The following is a 19419-nucleotide window of genomic DNA, read 5'->3' as shown; positions in this document are numbered from 1 at the left end:
GAGCACTCCCTTCATCAGTCCATGGGCTTCCATAAGGATGCCCTTGATGTCCCTCAGTGGGCTGTCTGGAGCATCATTCTGGCCCCAGAGGGATGCTCTGGAGGTGTCACATTTCATGAACTTTTCCTGCCCCCATTTTAGACATCCAGAGCCAATAGGGCTGCATTGAGGAAGAGGAGATCTCTCAGAGGTTTGACAGGCTGAAGATTCACTCCTTAGAATCATAGAATCGTAGAGTTGGAAGAGACCACAAGGCCCATCCAATCCAACCCCTTTCTGCCATGCAGGAACTCTCAAAGCATCCCCGACAGATGGCCATCCATCCTCTATTTAAAGACTTTCAAGGAGGGAGACTCCACCAAAATCTCAGAGGAAGGAGTGTGTTCCACTGTCAAACAACCCTTAGTGTCAGGAAGTTCCTCCTAACGTTGAGCTGGAATCTCTTTTCCTGTAGCTTGCATCCATTCTTCCCAGTCCTGTTCTCTGGAGCAGCAGAAAACAAGCTTGCTCCCCCCTCAGTACAGCATCCCTTCAAGTATTTAAACAGGGCTATCATATTACCTCTTAATCTTCTCCAGGCTAAACATCCCCACATCCCTGAGTCTTTCCTTATATGGATTCATAGTTTCCAGGCCCTTCGCCATTTTAGTCGCCTTCCTTTGGACACGCTCGTTTCTCAGAAAGGAGCGTCTGGTTGACCCACAGAGGGATCTCATCTTTTGCCATTCTGGACCCATGGAAGAGTGCCCAATAGAGTCTTGAGAAGGGACCATGATCTGTGGTCAGGCACGGAAAGATCCTGACCTTCTCCTTTTCCAGGACACTTCCTCCTCCTGACCAGGAGGAATCCCATAAGGTCTTCTGTTATGAGTGTGACAAAGAGGTCCATTGAGCAGGGTGGCCATGACATCTTCCAGGACACGTCCTACTTTTCAAGCGTGCGAATGGAGCCTTGGAAGGTGGCAGTTACCTAATTTCCCCCCTCTCCTCCCCCCCAGGTGCCCGATAAGGGAAGAGTTTTTCAGACCCACAGAGGCCCCCGTGAATACGGAAAAACAACAAATAACAAAAACATCATGTTTTTACCTGAGAGGACAACCTCTATAGGAATCTCTAGGTCCCCAGTGCAACTGTGTGGTCACGTCCAACAGACACTGACCATAGAACTGCACTGTTGGAGCTACAAATGCCTAGTAGAGTTTCTCTCCAGTAATCTCTAGGTCTTCAGTGCAACTGTTAATTAAAGTTGACCATAGTGTTGCACTGGGAGGACCTAGATATTTTAGACTGAACTATGAATCAAATCCGCGAATAATCAAATCCACACAATATCAAAGCCCAGAATATGGAGGGATGAGTGGCCCTTGTTATCCACTGGGGTTTGGTTCCAGGATTGCCCATGGATAACAAAATTCAGGATGCTCAAGTCCCATTAGATATAATGGCAGAGCAAAATGGTGTCCCTTATTAAAATGGAAATCAAGGTTTGCCATTTGAAATTTACTTTTTGGGAATATTTTCAAGCCGTGTGTGCTTGAATCCTGTTAATAAAATCCGTGGATAAGGAGGGCCGACTGCGGTGTGGTGTGTGTGTGTAAAGAGAGCCTTGGTGGATTTCACTTCTCTCCTCCCTGCACTACTTATTTTCAGGATACAGTCTTCCATAGAGAGGAGAATGAGACACATTGCCTTAGGTCCACTTTGGCCAGGTACTCTGAGGGCAGGGATGGGTGCTGTAATCTCACCTGGAGAAATGGGCTGGGTGCTTCTGGGGGATCCTACAGCTCCTCCCACAACTAATACAATGAACATATAATGGCCTGAACCAATATGAAAGAAAATGTAGGGTGAGATTCAAACAGTCCTGGCTGGACATCACAAATTTTGTCTCTAGAGTTTAATGTCTTCAAGATAATCTCATTATATATATATTCAAAAATTCCAAAATCAGAACCACACCTTCCCTCAATCCCCTATTGATAAAGCCTAGCATCGCCTTGGCTTTTTTAGTTGCTGTGTCACACTCTTGGCTCGTGCTCAGCTTGAAGTCCACTAAAACTCCTATAGCTATGCATTTCATTTTTACTGCTCAAGTGTTGCAGTATCAATGTGGCACTATTACTTCCCTTGATCAAGACACTAGACTCCTATTGATGAAGTCTAGGATCTCATTGCCTTTTTAGCTGCTGCATCACACTCTTGGCTCATGCTCAGCTGGGAAAGAGTGACTTGCCAAGGGTCACTTGGTGGGCTTTCTTGGCTGAAGAGAGAGCAATTCGAACCCTGCTCTCCGATTGTCCTAGTGCAATGGTCCAATGGTCCCTCCGGAGTACTTGCCGACAATGGCTGGTGGATGGAACTGCCCTTGCCCCAGGCTGTTCCAATCTACCTGCTTCATTTGGTAATCTCCAAAGAGTCCAGGCGCTAGTTGGCAACAGACTACTGAGGGTCATATAGTCCAACCCACCTCCTGCCCTGCAGGAATAGATAGGATCCTAGAGTTGGAAGGAACTATTAAGAGCCATATGGAGATGGAAGGAGTCCAATGACAAGAGTTAGGAAGAAGCAAGACAGTGCCAAGCCTTTGAAAACACCCTGCTGCTATGTTTATTTCCTCCAAAGGACCACCACCTCCGCCCGACCTTCAAGGCAGAGTGGCAAGGCCCAGAGAAGCACATAGCAACCATGGCCACTTGGCCAGATGCATTTGTTTGCCTTTTAAAACATTCCGTATCCGCTCTGGAATCTGGACTCCACTCTAGAATGCAGCTGAGGCCAGTGTAGCCATTGGCTATTGGTCAGTGCGTTGGATGCTGGTCAGTGCGTTGGATACTGGTCAGTGCTCTTTCGGACCTTGGTTGGACCAGACCTGTTCTTGGAGGGCACTTGGCTTGGGTCTACCCAAGTTCTCAGCATCACAATGCCAAGTGTGTGGAGGTTCCTCAAAAAGTGTGGAGGGGTAAGCAGAGAGGGAGGCCTGAGGTGACCATTGAGGCCATGGCTCTGGCCAGCCATCCTTTCATTCATCTCTTTCCTCTGCAGAGGGCCAAGAAAACAGTGGTCAAATGGTTTTCCTGCTCCATACGAGCAATGGATGAGGAGGTCGATGACCAGTCTCTTCCTCTTCCCTCCCTCCCTTCTGTCTCTACGTCTTACTGTCTCCCTCCCCTCCTTCTTTCTGTCCCTTTCCTTTCCCTTCCCTTCCCTCCTTCCATCCTACCTTCTGTCTCTACTTCTTACTGCCTCATTTCCTTCCTTCTTTAACCTGCGTCTTTTTGACACTGATTTTCCCCCACTTCTTTTCAACCAAATCCAGTTGGCGCAAGGGGGAACCAGAAGCGGATCGGAATCAATTCAAATTTCCCCTTTGGCCGGCTGGAACTGAATCATTTTGAATCAATTCATTGGTGAATGGGAACCACAAGTGGGTTATTTTGATTCGATTTTATTCCAGAAAATGTGATCGGGGCAAATGTAGGGAACCATGATCCGATGTCGAATCAATCCATTGATTCGGATTGGAGACTGACTTATCTGTAAGTGGGAATGAAGCCGTTGTTTGCTAGAGAGAGGTACTGTATGTACTCATGTATATGTTTAGAAATTCAGGTCTTACAATTGACCCAAAAAACTGAGTTGACTTATCTATGGGTCAATGTAAGTACTGTATCTTAAAGCAAGAGTATAAATTGCCCTGGAAACACTGACCCCCTCTACTCTCTCATCCATCCAGTTTTAAGAGTGAGCACAAAGATTTATGTGTGCTGGAATTTTGTAAGTTCTTTGACATTGTTTTGCTTTGCTTCAACCTTTAGATCCTTTGTTATAATGCCCTTAAGTTTTAGCCTCAACTTATCCACTGGTCTTAGCAAAATCCATAATTTTGGCCCCAAAACGTGGCCTCGACTTATACGTGAGGTTGACTTATAGTTGAGTATATATGGTAGATCTGCTGGTGCTTTCATATCATCCTTTGGGAAGTGGAGAAAGGCTGAGTGGAGCTTCCAAGGGGTTTCTTTGGGGAATTTTTCCAGATCTCTCTCCTCTGCTCTAAGGTCTTTTCCTGTCTCCACGCTACGGCTTTTGTGGATGCCACTTGTGGGCTTTCTAGATGGTCAATGGTGCTAAGGATATCTGGAGTGGTCACACTGAATGACCTTTTCCTGTCCCCATTTCAGACTTATGGAGCCGCAACGAACCTGCGTCAAGGAGGAGGACGTTGCCTATCATGCACTTTCCATGGAGGCCCATCCCTCTGTGCCGATAAGGAAAGAGTTTTTCAGACCCACAGAGGCCCCTGTGAATACGGAAAAACAACAAATAACAAAAACATCATGTTTTTACCTGAAAGGACACCTCTCTAGGAATCTCTAGGTCCACAGTGCAACTGTGTGGTCAACGTCCAACAGACACTGACCATAGAACTGCACTGTTGGAGCTACAAATGCCTAGTAGAGTATTCTCTCCAGTAATCTCTAGGTCTTTCAGTGCAACTGTTAATTAAAGTTGACCATAGTGTTGTACTGGAGGACCTAGATATTCCTAGACTGAACATATGAATCAAATCCGCGAATAATCAAATCCACAAATATCAAAGCCACAGATATGGAGGGATGAGTGGGCCCTTGTTATCCACTGGGGTTTGGTTCCAGGATTTGCCCATGGATAACAAAATTCATGGATGCTCAAGTCCCATTAGATATAATGGCAGAGCAAAATGGTGTCCCTTATATAAAATGGAAAATCAAGGTTTGCCATTTGAAATTTATACTTTTTGGGAATATTTTCAAGCCGTGTGTGCTTGAATCCATGTTAAATAAAAATCCGTGGATAAGGAGGGCCGACTGCGTGTGTGTGTGTGTGTGTGTGTAAAGAGAGCCTTGGTGGATTTCACTTCTCTCCTCCCTGCACTACTTATTTTCAGGATACAGTCTTCCATAGAGAGGAGAATGAGACACATTGCCTTAGGTCCACTTTGGCCAGGTACTCTGAGGGCAGGGATGGGTGCTGTAATGCCTCACCCTGGAGAAATGGCTGGGTGCTTCTGGAAGGAGCACTCTCTTCATCAGTCCATGGGTCCATGGGCTTCCATAAGGATGCCCTTGAGGTCCCTCAGAGGGCTGTCTGGAGGATCATTATGCCCCAGAGGGATGCTCTAAAGGTGTCACATTTCATGAACTTTTCCCGCCCCCATTTTAGACATCCGGAGCCAATAGGGCTGCACTGAGGAAGAGGAGATCTCTCAGAGGTTTGACAGGGGGAAGATTCACTCCTTAGAATCATAGAATCGTAGAGTTGGAAGAGACCACAAGGTCCATCTAGTCCAACCCTATTCTGCCATGCAGGAACTCTCAAAGCATACTTGACAGATGGCCATTCAGCCTTTGTTTAAAGACTTCCAAGGAGGGAGACTCCTCCACTCTCTGAGGCAGTTTGTTCCACTGTCGAACAACCTTTAGTGCCAGGAAGTTCATCCCAATGTTGAGCTGAAATCTCTTTTCCTGTAGCTTGCATCCATTCTTCCCGGTCCTGTTCTCTGGAGCAGCAGAAAACAAGCTTGCTCCCTCCTCGATACAGCAGCCCTTCAAGTATTTAAACAGGGCTATCATATTACCTCTTAACCTTCTCTTCTCCAGGCTAAACATCCCCACATCCCTGAGTCTTTCCTCATAGGGATTCATAGTTTCCAAGACCTTGACCATTTTAGTCGCCTTCCTTTGGACACGCTCCAGTTTCTCAGAAAGGAGAGTCTGATTGACCCACAGAGGGGTCTCATCTTTTGCCCTTCTGGACCCACTGAAGAGTGCCCAATAGAGTCTTGAGAAGGGACCATGATCTGTGGTCAGGCAGGGAAGGATCCTGACCTCCTCCTTTTCCAGGACGTTTCCACCTCCTGACCAGGAGGAATCTCCAAAGGTCTTCCCTTATGAGCGTGACGAACAGGCCCATTGAGCGGTGTGGCCATGACACCTTCCAGGATACGTCCTACTTTTCCAGTGTGCGAATGCAGCCTTAGAAGGTGGCAGTTACCTAATTTCCCCCCTCTCCTCCCCCGCAGGGAAAGAAGGCTCTTCATGAACCTTGCATGTTCTGCAATCTGGAACCTTCAGTTGCCAAGATCGTTGCAGGCAATGGAGCCGACAATAATTTAGAATTAATCTTGGACCACTATTTAGAGTTATCCGAAAGGTAGGCGGACTGTCTGTTATTCTCCCACGCGTCCCTTGGGCCCTGAGCCTATTCTCCCTCTCTGGGGCTGGAAGTCCAGTAAGCATGCAACTTCCCTCTCTTTCCCTGTTTCTCTTGACAGCCACGGTTATAAGTACACGCATAGCGTCCTGACGTCATCCAAATGCGACCTAGACCATGCGCTGTTATACCTCTTAGCCGATGTGAATGACTCCTCTTGGAAAGAGGACTTCTTTGGGAGGAAGGTAAGGACATCACCCAGAAGGGGTCTTTCCTGCTGACCCTCACATGGCTGCTCCACATGGAGCAAATTCAAAGGCTTCCCATCTGCGCCTTGTCTTTGGCAATTGGGGAGGAGGATCTGGTGACCCTTAATCTCTTTCCTTATTGTTTGCAAGTGTTGTCCTCTTATTGAGACCAGAATTTCCTTCTCAACTCAGGTGCAGGCGATCAAAGCCCTTGGGTTAATCGCGAATGACATCGTGGATGAGGAGATGCTGCAGCCATGGGTACCCATCCTCTCGAAAGCCTTGCTTTATGTCATGTGTGCATCCAGTCTCCATGATGAGACCCACAAGACGTTCGAAGAGTAAGTTGTGTTACAAGTAGAGGCTGGGGGAGTAATGGTCAGTAGGGGTTTCTAGTCTGCTGGATGGGGCCAGATGGAGGAATGCAAATCTCCCTACTGAGCAAACAGGGTTTTCTGTTGACTTAGTGAGGTGATATTCGCTTTCTCTTCTCTGCAGGGAATTAATTCACATCATCAATATGCTGCTGGACAGGTTCATGCCTGACATTGAGGCCTTGCTAGATGCCACCCGTCGGGGTGAGTATTGGTTCCCTTGTCTGTCTGTCTCTGAGGAAGAGTGCCTTTCCCCCTTCCCCAAGCCCTGAGCCGTGGTGATCCCTCCACCCCAAAAGAAAAGGAGAATGGGATTGTTCGCAGCTTTACTGGAGAAACAATAGAGGAAGTCTGTATGAATGTCCATGTGGGATATTACGACCCATGGGCTTCAAAGGGGAAAGTCAAAAACATCTCTGTTTTCTCTATTCTTTTCCAGGCATACGATGTCAGTGCTCCCACAGGGAAGAGACATGGGCTGTATAAGCCTTAACGCCTGTTCGAGGGAAGAAGTGCCTCTTAGGAATCTCTGGAGGATCAGTGGACACTTCTCCTAGGACCATTCACTGGGGCAAATTCTCCTCTTCCCTGCCCATCGGACCCCTTGGCACCAGGGACTGGCGTGGGGACGGAAGGAGGAGAAGCCTCCAGAAGAAGCCACCAGAAGCCACCTGCAGGTCCCTCCCAGTTATCTCTTGAAGTTCAGTGGACGCTTCTCCTAGGACCATTCACTGGGGCAAAATCTCCTCTTCCCTGCTCATTGGACCCCTTGGCACCAGCGACTGGCATGGGGATGGAAGGAGGAGAAGCCTCCAGAAGAAGCCACCAGAAGCCACCTGCAGGTCCCTCCCAGTTATCTCTTGAGGTTCACTGGACGCTTCTCCTAGGACCATTCACTGGAGCAAAGATGGTGACAGCCCAGCAATGCTCGCATGTCAGGGGACAACGTCGCTTCCCCCAGTACTACTACTACTACTAGAATCAACAGGCTGGCCCGCAGAGAGCCTCAGGAAGCCAAGGTCCTTCTAGTGCTGGAGAGCAAAGGAGGAGGCAGTTGTGGGGCAGACACCGTCCACCTCTTGCTCCCACACGCTTGCCTGGGTCTTCTCCTCTGCCTTGCCCATCGTTCTCCTTGGCACCAGGGACTGGCATGGGTACGAAGGGAGGAGAGGGAGCAGAAGGGGAAGAGCCACAGGAGCCCCTGCTGCCCAGGGAAGGGGGTACCTGCTGTTGGGGCCTCAATGGTCAAGGAGGACGGGGCTGGAAGGAAGGCATTCAAGGTGCCTGCGAGGAGACCCAGAGGAAACTGGGGCCACCAGTGATCCATTTTATTATTATTATTATTATTATTTAGTTAGCCAGTTTTCTTTCATTTTGTAGTTCATGATAGTCATTTAAATTTAGGATGTGTCTGATGTCTTTCAGGTGCCTTTTAGGCATGAAACCTCTTTGATCTTTGTGCATAATAAACATTTGTAATATTTAAGATTAATAATAGCAATAATAATAATAATAATAGATTACTACTAATAATAATAGCTTAATAATAATAAACACTAATAATATATAATTAATAATAAAACATTACTAGTACTACTTCTAAGTACTGCTACTAGTAATCGCTTAATAATAATAAAAGATTAATAATAATAATAATAATAAAGATTACTAATAAAATATTACTACTACTAATCATAAATACTAATACTAATAATAGCTTAATAATAATTAATAATGATAATAATAATATAGTACTAATAAAAGATTACTACGAATAACAATAAATACTAATACAGTTGGCCCTTCTTATACATGGAGTTTTTATACACTGATTCAAGCATCCACCGTTTGAAAATGTTCAAAGAAATGTATAAATTTTTAATATCAAACCTTGATTTTCCATTTTTTATAAGGGACACCATATTGCTCTGCCATTATATTTAATGGGACTTGAGTATCCATGGGGGAATCTTGGAACCAAACCCCAGCATATAACAAGGGTCCGCTTTACTACTACTAATACTAGCTTAATAACAATACTAATGAATAGTAATACTAAAATGGATCACTGCCGGCCCCAGTTTCTTCTGGGTCTTCTAGCAGGCGCCTTGAATGCCTCCCTTCCAGCCCCGTCCTCCTTGACCATTGAGGCCCCAACAGCAGGCGCCCCTTTCCCAGGGCAGCAGGGGCTCCTGCACCTCCTCCCCTTCTCTCCCTCCATCCCCATGCCAGTCCCTGGTGCCAAGGGGTCCGATGAGCAAGGAAGAGGAGAAGAGGTGGGCGGGTGTTTTGCGTGTGGGAGCAAGAGGTGGACGGTTGTCTGCCCCATGACTGCCTCTGTCTCCTCTTACCATCCCCATGCCAGTCTCTGGTGCCAAGGGTTCTGATGGGCAGAGAAGAGAAGACAACCCAGGCAAGCCAGAGGTGGACAGGCGTCTACCCCACGACTGCCTCCGTCTCCTCTTACCGTCCCCATGCCAGTCCCTGGTGCCAAGGGGTCTGATGGGCAGGGAAGAGGAGAAGACCCAGGCAAGCAAGAGGTGGACGGTTGTCTACCCCACAACTGCCTCTGCCACTTCCAGGTCTCCTCCTCCTCCTCCTCCTCCGCTCTCCAGCACCCAAAGTGCCTTGGCCACGGCCAGCCTTAGTAGTAGTAGTAGTAGTATTTATTGTTAGTATTAGTAGTGGTGGTAGTATTTATTAGTAGTAGTAGTCTGAGGCTGGAAGGTCTTCACTGACCACTCCCTCGTTCTCCAACATGTAATTGGAAAAATATACTTCTATAGGTGGGAAAGAACCCTATATTGCTTCTGTTGACTTTAAGTCATCCTCTGACCTTATTCCAAGAGACAAACTACGGGGAAAGCTCAATGCTACCAACATTGACAGGCGCCTGTTAACTGCGTGAGGATTCACCCTTAGCAATGAGATGTAACAGTAATGGTAATTGAACGAGATCTATCCCTACATACAGTGGTCTAAAGCAGGGCTGTGTATTAGCGACAACTCTCTTTAATATCTATAGAAACTCTTTGATCAGGTCCCTGACGGAAATACCTTAGCGCCATCCATCCTTATCAAACCGACCCTTATCAATTCATTATATGCTGATGATATAGTACTTTTATCACTCACTAGAGTGGGACTCAATAGACTACTGAGAGCCCTCGCAAATCATTGTACGAACGAGTCATTAAAAATCAACCTATATTAGGTTAAAATAAAGCAAAAACAGCTATTGCCCAGCGCATTAAAGACATCGATTTACAAAACTACAGAAGTCAATCAGCCTTACACTCTCTAAAAGGGGAAGTCGGAAGAACTTTGGCTACTGTGTTTTTATACAATTCTCCTGCATAGTTAATATGATTGTATATGGTGCTTTCCCTATTATATTTAGCTTGAGTGTCCTGTAATATTTGAATTATTTTGGAAATCTGAAGTGGTTGATTGGGTTGCCACTATAATCAAGCCATATGTTAGTATGTATTCTGTATAAAACATTACATATACCCTCGCTCTTGAGATATTCGACCAGGATACAGCTACTCAATGGTTATGCTAAAGCCATTATTTTAAATGTACTGTTAAACCTCTTTGGGAAACTTGTAGTTGAAAGATTTAGGGTTTAAAGTTATGCATAGAAATGCATTCTTGTACTATTGATAGAATATGATATATTCGGATGCCAGCAATATTTGTAAATTATTATTTTGTTTCTATTTTTTTACAAGCTGGCCACGTTCCATATTAAATTATTCATTCATTCATTATTAGTAGTAATCTATTATTATTATTATTATTATTATTATTATTATTATTATAAAATTAATATATTATATAATTATAAAATTACCTTCAGGCTAAGTGTGTAAAGGGTCCATGAAACAAAAATGAATTTCTAGGTTTAGATTTGGGCCAAGATCTCTCATTATATATTATATCTCCAAATATACCAAAATGTAATGTATTTCTGCTCTCAGGAGTTTTGGAGAATAAGCAGAAATTAATTTTGGGTTTAGAAATGTGTCCCACTTCCAAAAATATTTCATTACCTATCTGCAAATATTCCAATACGGAAAACACTTCTGGTCCCAGGAATTTTGGGGGTTAAGGAGCCTCTATATAAGTGTCTTAGTGATGCTCAAAAGGAAGGACATTTTTGGAATTACTCCTGGACAGAAGAAGACTGAAATGTAAGATATACCCCAGGAAAAGAGGACATCTGGTCATCCTGCGGGTTCCATGTTATGGAGGCCTGGGATTTGTAGTTTGTTGTGGCTCCACTGCTCTCTGACTGAAAAGGCGAATTCTCCTCCAAAAATCCAAATCCCAGGATTCCATAGCATGGTGCCAGGGCAGTTAAAGCGGTATCAAATTGCATTACTTCTGCAGTGTAGATGCAGCCTATGAAAAAAGGATGGCAATGGCTTCAGGGCAAGAAAGAAAAGACACATAGTAGGCACACCATTTATAGCGCTTTAGAAATAAATTATGATAACAATAACACCACCAAGAGTGGGCAAGCCACACTCTCTCAGCCTCAGAGGGAGGCCATGGCAAAGCTTCTCTGAACTCATACTGCCAAGAAAACCCCATGATTGGTTTGCCTCAGGGCAGGGCAGATCTCTTCCTCTTCCAGGACATGTCCTCCATTCCAACCTTCTGTCCTGGAGGTATTCTAAAACATCCTCCATTTCGAGCATGACTAAGAAGCATGCATTTACATTTCTAGGAGTGCTTAGAGCTTTTCTTGAGTCCTGCCCTCCCTTTTTCTTGAATGTTTTCCATTTTGTGGTGCCTTCGTTTGCAGTGAAGACATTTGGGAAGACCAAGCTTTTAAAGTGGATTATTGGAGCCAGTGTGGTCTAGTTGTTTGTTCATTGGACTATGACTCTGGTTTCAAATCCCAGCTCGGCCGTGGAAACCCACTGGGTGACTTTGGGAGAGTCACACTCTCTCAGCCTCAGAGGAAGGCCATGGCGAGCCTCCTCTGAACAAACCTTGCCAAGGAAAACCTCAAGAGAATGTGGCCAGGAGGCAGAAAGGACTTGAGGATACACAGCAACAAACAACAACAACAACAACAACAACAACAACAAGGGGTGTGGGTGAGTGAGTGGGAAGGCAGGCAAAAGTGGGTGGGAAGGGAAGAATAGGGCCAAAGTCTGGGAAGGAGGAAGGAGTTATGGGGGGAGGGAGAAATGAGGCCATGGAAACCCACTGGGTGGCTTTGGGAGAGTCACACTCTCTCAGCCTCAGAGGAAGGCCATGGCAAGCCTTTCCTGAACAAGTCTCTCTCATGGCAAGAGAGAGAGGGAGAGAGGAAGGAAGGAAGGAAGAGAAGAAGAGGGAGGGAGGGAAGGAGGGAGGGAGGGAATGAAGGAAGGAAGGAAGGAAGAGGGTGAACGGGGAAGGAAGGGAGGGAGGGAGGGAGGGAAGGAAGGAAGGGGGAAGGAAGGAAAGAAGGAAGGAAGGCAGAAAGGAAGGGGGAGGGAGGGACAGGAGGAAAGAAAGAGGGAAGGAAGGAAGGAAAAGGAGAGAAGGAAGGAAAGAAGGGTGAAGGAAAGAAGATAGAGGGAAGGAAGGAAGGAGGGAGAAGGGAGGCACTCTGCACTACACAGCAAACTCCAACTCCCAGAATTCCATAGCCTTGAGCCAGAAAGAGTTAAAGCAGTGCCAAACTGGCTTAAATCTCCAGTGTGGATGCAGCCCAGGAGTTGCAGAGTGCAGCAAACTTCTTCCCTCCTTTCAGCTTCAGCAAGCAGCTCTCTCTCCCTGCTACTCAGAGGCTGGCAGTGCTGCTGGCTGCTCTGCTTGGCTGATTCTATGATCCTCAGGCTAAAGCCACTCTCTTTCTTTCTCTCTCTCTGGCGCCCCCTGCAGTTTAGTGCCCTAGGCAGCTGCCTAGTTCGCCTATATGGACAAGCTGGCCCTGCCTTTAGAATACATTATACCCATGAAGTAATACCTTCTAGTCATAAGTCACACACTACAGGGTTTCAGGAATGCCTACTGGATTACAAATGGCCCTCTGTATCCATGGATTCATGAATTCAACCATCCACTGTTTGAAAATATTTTAATAAGTATATAAATTCCAAAAAAGCAATCTTGAGTTTGCCTTTTTCTATAAGAGACATCATTTTACTATACCATTGTATTTAATTGGATTTGAGCATCCACGGATTTAAACATCCATGGAGGTCCTGGAGCCAGACCTCAGTGGATACTAAAGGCCCACTGTACATTTAGCTTAAGAGTTAAGAGTTCAAGTTCATCTTGCTTTTTTTCATCCTCTGTGTGTTAGCATAGACACATTGGAAGCCATGAGTAATTCCCTCCTGCTACTTATTGTTTTTCCTGCTTAAAGGAAACCACCATCCTAGTTTTCTTTGCATCATTAATACTTTTGTTCCCAGTATTTGAGGCCAACTTGCCCTCTGAAATATTGTCTCTCACCTCCCACAAGATTCTGTTTAAAGTGATCCCTGTCAAGCTTTTAAAATATTTAGCAAATACATTCTTCCCAGCTATTTTGAGGTTGAATCCATCCCAAGCCAGATGTTCTTCATGGAATCACAGGCCAAAAAGGTTTCCCAATGATACCATCTGCGGAGCCAGTTATTCATTTGCAGTGTTTTCCTCCCTCTCTGTCTTCATTGGCCATGACATTTCAACAGGAAGGAGTGATGAAATATCCACTTTACGGCTCAAGGTCCTTCACTTTCCTACCCATAGTCATTTGAAATACACTGAAGGTTGTGTCTGGAAGTACCACAAAGCTCCTATTAGGGATATGAGCAATGGGTTTAATGAGGCTTGGCAACCTCTCGCTCATGATTTGGACCTTCACACTAGGAAATCAACACATCTGCTGAGATGTCCTGTCAGGTACGCACTCTGCTATCTGTGGCTCTTTCAGTAGGAAGTCACCTACCATCACCATGTTACCTCTTTTTCTGGGACATGTCAGTAATACTCCCCGAAGCCTGTGACTGTTCCATCAGCTCAGAAGTGCTATCTATCCAGATGGCTGGATATCTATTGTGTACTCCAAAGACACAGCATGGTTCATGATAGTCCTGCTTCACCACAATACATCCCTCCAAATTCCTGCCTCCTGCATTTTACAATTTTCTTCTCCTTATAGGCATTCCTACTATGTTGCTTTCCCCAAAGAGCCATCTCTGCTTTATTCCTTTGTCTTCCCTAATGAACTGAAGAGTAATAGGTGGGTTTCATGCTGTTGTACCTTCCCTCCCAGCAGGACAGCCATCTTGTACTTGCTGAGTGCATAGTTTCCTTCATCCTCAAGCACAAAAAGAAACATGGTCCAAACATTGCACCTCCCTCAAAATCCATGCCTCTACATTGTTTTTAATAACACAGCACTCCTGGCCACCTCTAATGCCCACATAAAATACCCCTGTTTACTTTCTCTTCTAGCAAGATCCTTTTACAGATTTGCAGGGATTGAAAGCAGTTATAGAGTGAGCGGCTGGTAGTTCCACCCAAACCAAATTTGTGTCTCACTGACCCTAGCGGTAGCCCTTCCCTGAGACCATGTTCTCTTAGCAGAACATGTCAAAGAGCCAAAAACACATAAGTAAACCTTCAAACAGCTCAAACAAAGCAAGCAGTCTTAAACCAAAGACATAAACCTATCTTCTTTTGTCTCTCCCACCAATCCCCTCTCAAAAGGCTTCATTTAATCTCCTTACGAGTTCAAAGTACAAAGCTCCTTCTTAAGAGTTCAAGGCAATTACATGGAATTTTTTTAATGGTGACAGTTCACCACAGCGGCCTATGTCCAGGATGACCAGATGTCCTAACTGGAGGACAAGGCACTGCAAAATGTAGCACATTCAAGAAAAATGTAGGATCTTGCCAAATAAAGGCTAAAAACACTCATATACAGTGCATCCTCGCCTTACGCGGGAATGTGTTCCGGATCCCGCCGTGTAAGGCAAATTCCGCCTATGCTCGAGCCCCATTGGAAATTGAATGGGACGCGCTGCCCCTTCCGCCCCATGCACGCGCCACGGCTTGAGTGCGTATGCTCAAGGCCGCGTATGGCGCGGGCGCTCTGTAAATGAAAATTCATGCTTTTTAGTCATGCTCAAAATGGAGGACATTTTGGAATTCCTCCTGGACAGCAGCCTGAAATGTAGGAAAGGAGGACATCTGGACACCCTGCCTATGTCTCAAGTGCATTCTTGAAACAAAGCATCAGCGGTAGTTCCTCCGTGCCATAGATGTTAAATTATAATTTCCATCATTTTCAACCAATGTAGCCAGTGATTAGGAAGGATGGGAGTTGTACTCCCACAACAATAAAGGCTTTAGGTTCCCCATCTCTGCCAAAGACAAACACTGTCAACACAATAGCAAGAGAGTAAGTAACATACTACTCTTATAAACCATTACATTTTCTTTGAAGGAAAACATTGCCAAATTAGATAATCCCAGCTGTGGGTTTAGTTAAATAGTCCAGAAGTCTGGGAACCTTCTGGAGCTAGTTTTCAAGCAAATCCAAGGGTGACAGGGGAAGGAAAGGAAGTTCAATACAAGATTAGATTTAAGCCTCAATGCTGAATAATAACCAAGCTTGGATCTCTCTGAGGGATATAAGGAAAACACAATATAATACATACAATGTAGTGTATGCCTTCTAAAAAGTTCTGCCCAGACCTATGCAACAGGCTACAATAAAGAAATAAGATGAACTATGGGAGATTGCCATATTTCTTGTTACTGACATGTGCACTGTGTAAACACATGGATTAGTAAAATGGGTTTGGTTCCTACTCTGTCTTCTCTCCATTTTATAATGCACTCTCCTGAGATTAATTTGCTAATTCCATTAGCTTTGTTCTAGCTGGGTTACATGCCAGCAACCTCAGTTGACTCCCTCTGACCATTTTATTAGCTCTATTACTAGCAAACACTCCTCAGGGCTATTTTATGCATTCCCTATAGAAAGTCAGATTGGCTGTGTTATTCCTGGTTTTCTTCAGGGTGGGAGTTAGCTGGAGCCTTTGGGCTGCCTTGTTTTGGATACTCTCCAGCCCTAGAACTGAAAGAATTCAGCCCGTTAAGCATCCTTATCCAGTCTGTGTGATTGCGTTGGGGGATATAAACAAATTCCAAATCGTGTTCTACTATCCAAATATAAACAAATTCCAAAAAACCTATAAACAAATTCCAAATAATATCCTTTAATCCAAAGCTAAGACAACTACTAGCAAGACTGGGGAAAAGCAGAGGGAAGCCAGTCCCTTTGTTCTCACTCTTTTGCTGGAAAAGGATGAATTGCCCTAATTGTAACTCTGAGGCTCCATAATGCATCAGTTTTGTTTGTCAGACGAAAACCTCTCAAAACCTGAATCTTTCAAAAAGCTGATCCAGTTAATTTCCATTTCTTTGTAAATTCATAGTGCAACAGCAGCAGTCTGATTAACAGAATACTTCAGCTATTTAGCAACATTTGAAAAAGAGATTACTATTCTCCTGTGTGTTGTCTATGCTATCATTTCTTTGGAGCACCTTTTTGTACACTGATTCTTCAGTCACACAACTAGGCTGCAGATAATCCTAAAACACATCTTAAAATGCACAAACAGTTTCTTATCACCCTACACTGTTATAGTGGTATATTCCACTTTTATTGCCATGGTAGAATTTTGGGTTTTGTAGTTTAGTGAGGTCTAAGAGCTCTCTGTCTGAGAATTTTAAATGCCCCTCCTTGAAAGGCAAATCCCAGGATTCCATAGGATGTTGCCATAGCAGCCAAAGTGGAATACAGTGCTATAACAGTGTAGTGTGATATACATCTTAAGAGACTTATTGCATGAGAAGAGAAAGCCAAAACAGAGCCGGAGAGTAGCAGGTTTCTCCATGCCTCTTCTCATGAGGTTGTAGCACTTCTGTTTTCCTTCCCAAGGGAGACAGTCATAAAAGTTTGCCTTTTGTGAAACAGGTTTTTCCAGTGAGACAAAACACATGCTTTTATGACCATTTTCCTTAGAAAGAGAATGGAAATGATACGATGTCATGCGGAGATGCACAGAGAAATCTGCTCCTCTCCTACTCTGGTTCAGCTTTCTTTTTTGTAAGCCTTGCCCAGATAAATTAAATGTGATTCCAAGGTACAGATATGGAAAGGTAGATCTGAAGCTACTGGTAGATCTCCAAGTGATTGACAGTAGATCAGAAAGGTTTAATAACAGTGACAACTCCCCCCCACACACAAAAAAAAGTTGCTGAAATCTAGAAAGCAGCAAAGTACAGTTGGCTCCTGCCATCTGTGGGCTTGCAATCTGTGGATTTGATCACAGATATGAAAGACTGACTGTATCTTGAACTGGCCTTGGTCATGATCCAGCTAAGGTTAGTCATAATGAAGTCCCATTGAAAGTACCGTAAGCGAATGGACCAAAGTTGCTTGTAACTAATGCATTCCATTAGTTTGAGTGGAACTCAGTTGCAACTCATTTTAGTTGGAGCATAGCCTCTGGGCCCTTTTAAAAAGCCCCCAAACAAACCTAGGCCTGTTACAGCTAAGTCAAACTTGGCAGGCTGGATTTTAAGTAAACAAAGTACAAGGAATACTTGGGGTTATCAAGCAGGTCTTTTGTGTTTTTGTTAGAAGCAGCACTGTAGAGATGTTATGTTTACACAGCAAGAACGTATACAGGAAAAAAAGAAGGGAGTGTTGCACAAACAGTGTTCCTCCCATAAGACATCCGGAAGAACAGTTTCACCTAAGAAAATAAGGTTATATTTATTTTAAAAAAGAGTAGTTTACTAACTAAAAATTATTCTTTACTGATATTCTGGGTCATCACCAGTTGGTGTAGTTGATATATTATTGGTATACTTTAAATAAAAAAAATTTTTTTATTTTATTTTTACAGTATGATTGCAAAAAAGAAAAGTAAAAAGGAAGAGGAAAACAAGGGACAGGAATATACAGATATGAACATGGGCTAGGCATATACATTAATGTAAGCTGACCATATTGAGATTGGAGCAAGTTTGTTTTCTTCTGAATCAGAGACGGGACACGGAGCAGTGGATTCAATTACAGTGGTCCCTCCACATTCACTGTGGTTAGGGGCATAGGAGCCCTGTGAAAGTGGAAAAACTACAAATAAAAGCACACTCTCTAGGAATATCTAGGTCCTCCAACACAACTCTATGATCAATATCTGCCAGAATTTGACCATAAATTCAAATAGGAGGACCTAAAAATGCCCAGAGAAGTGTTTTCTCTAGTAATCTCTAGGTCCTCCAGATCAACTCTATGATCAACGTCCAGCAGAGTTGCACTGGAGGACATAGAGATTCTGAATTGGACAAGAATGCTATGGTTGTGTATATGGAGTCTAAGCTCGGGCCTAACTATATTTGTTGCTTCCAACGGGACACCTTCCAAATGCGTATGCTTAGGACTGCACGACTAAAACCAAGAGAGAGAAGCAACTCTTTCTGTATAGTTTGTGCAGATTTTGCTTTCTTCATATTAGCACTACATTTTCTTAATGCAAGTTCTTTTTCATTTTTTAAAGTCTACAAACTAATTAAACAGAAGTTCCTTGCAATTCATTTAACTGCACTTTAGGGAGATTAGCACACAGCTAAAAACCTCGATTTACCACTGCCGAATTTAATTCGAATCAGGACACATCTCTGGATTTTAATCGCATGGATTTTTGCCGCGGGCAGTGGCATCCGGTAACATCAGCTAGAATCCGAGTTCAGCCCCCTCTTTTCAAGTTGGGAGTTTTTCTGGCTTTGCAAATTGACCAGCTGAACTCAGATTCTAGCAAGATGTTACCGGGATGCACCACCTGGTGGCATGGGGTGGCAGAAACCATTCCATAAAATCCGGATGTATCCCAAATTCGAACTAAATTTGGCAGTGGTAAATCAGTTTTTTTTTAGCTTTGTGCTAATTCCTAGTTTGCAGGCAGAAATGTCTGACATTTTGATACCTGCAGCAAAGTACAAAGATGGTGTTTCCCACAATCTGAGTTCTAAGGCAGAGAAGTGAATGGGCTGGCAGTTAAAAAAAAATTAAATACTGTGATGACAAGGTCCTTCCACTCTCCTATGGGCAGCAGGCTAGTTACATAGAGAGAGAATACAAGACAAATAGACAGCTCTGTCTTCCAACAGAGGAGAATGGCTGGGAGGACTGATAATGATGCCCTACCGTATCTGCACATGGCACATTCAGATGTCCACAGACTGAGAGTCATTAGCCTTCTTGCAGGGCTGTGTACCTCAGTTTAATATCCCTTCAGAAAATCTATATCATGGCAGATATGAGAAATGGACACACACATTTCCTGACAGTGCTCCCAAAATGTCTAGGTCAGACTAAGACATTTTGCTACCTCAGACAAAGAAGACAGTGCCCCTCCTAGGTGTAGTTATTAGAAAGCAAGGCTTTCAAAGCTAAGATAATGTAAAAGACCATATCTCCTCATTTAAAGCTGCCGAGCTTTAAGATCTTCAGGGGAAGGATGCTCTCAGTCACAACATTATTACAGGCTCTCTTAGTGGGGATATGAGAGAAAGCCTTTTGGGTGTCCTGCTCC

The sequence above is a fragment of the Sceloporus undulatus genome, chromosome 4 (genome assembly GCF_019175285.1).
Source record: "Sceloporus undulatus isolate JIND9_A2432 ecotype Alabama chromosome 4, SceUnd_v1.1, whole genome shotgun sequence".
Classification (NCBI taxonomy): domain Eukaryota; kingdom Metazoa; phylum Chordata; class Lepidosauria; order Squamata; family Phrynosomatidae; genus Sceloporus; species Sceloporus undulatus.
Note: the sequence above shows the minus strand (reverse complement) of the source record.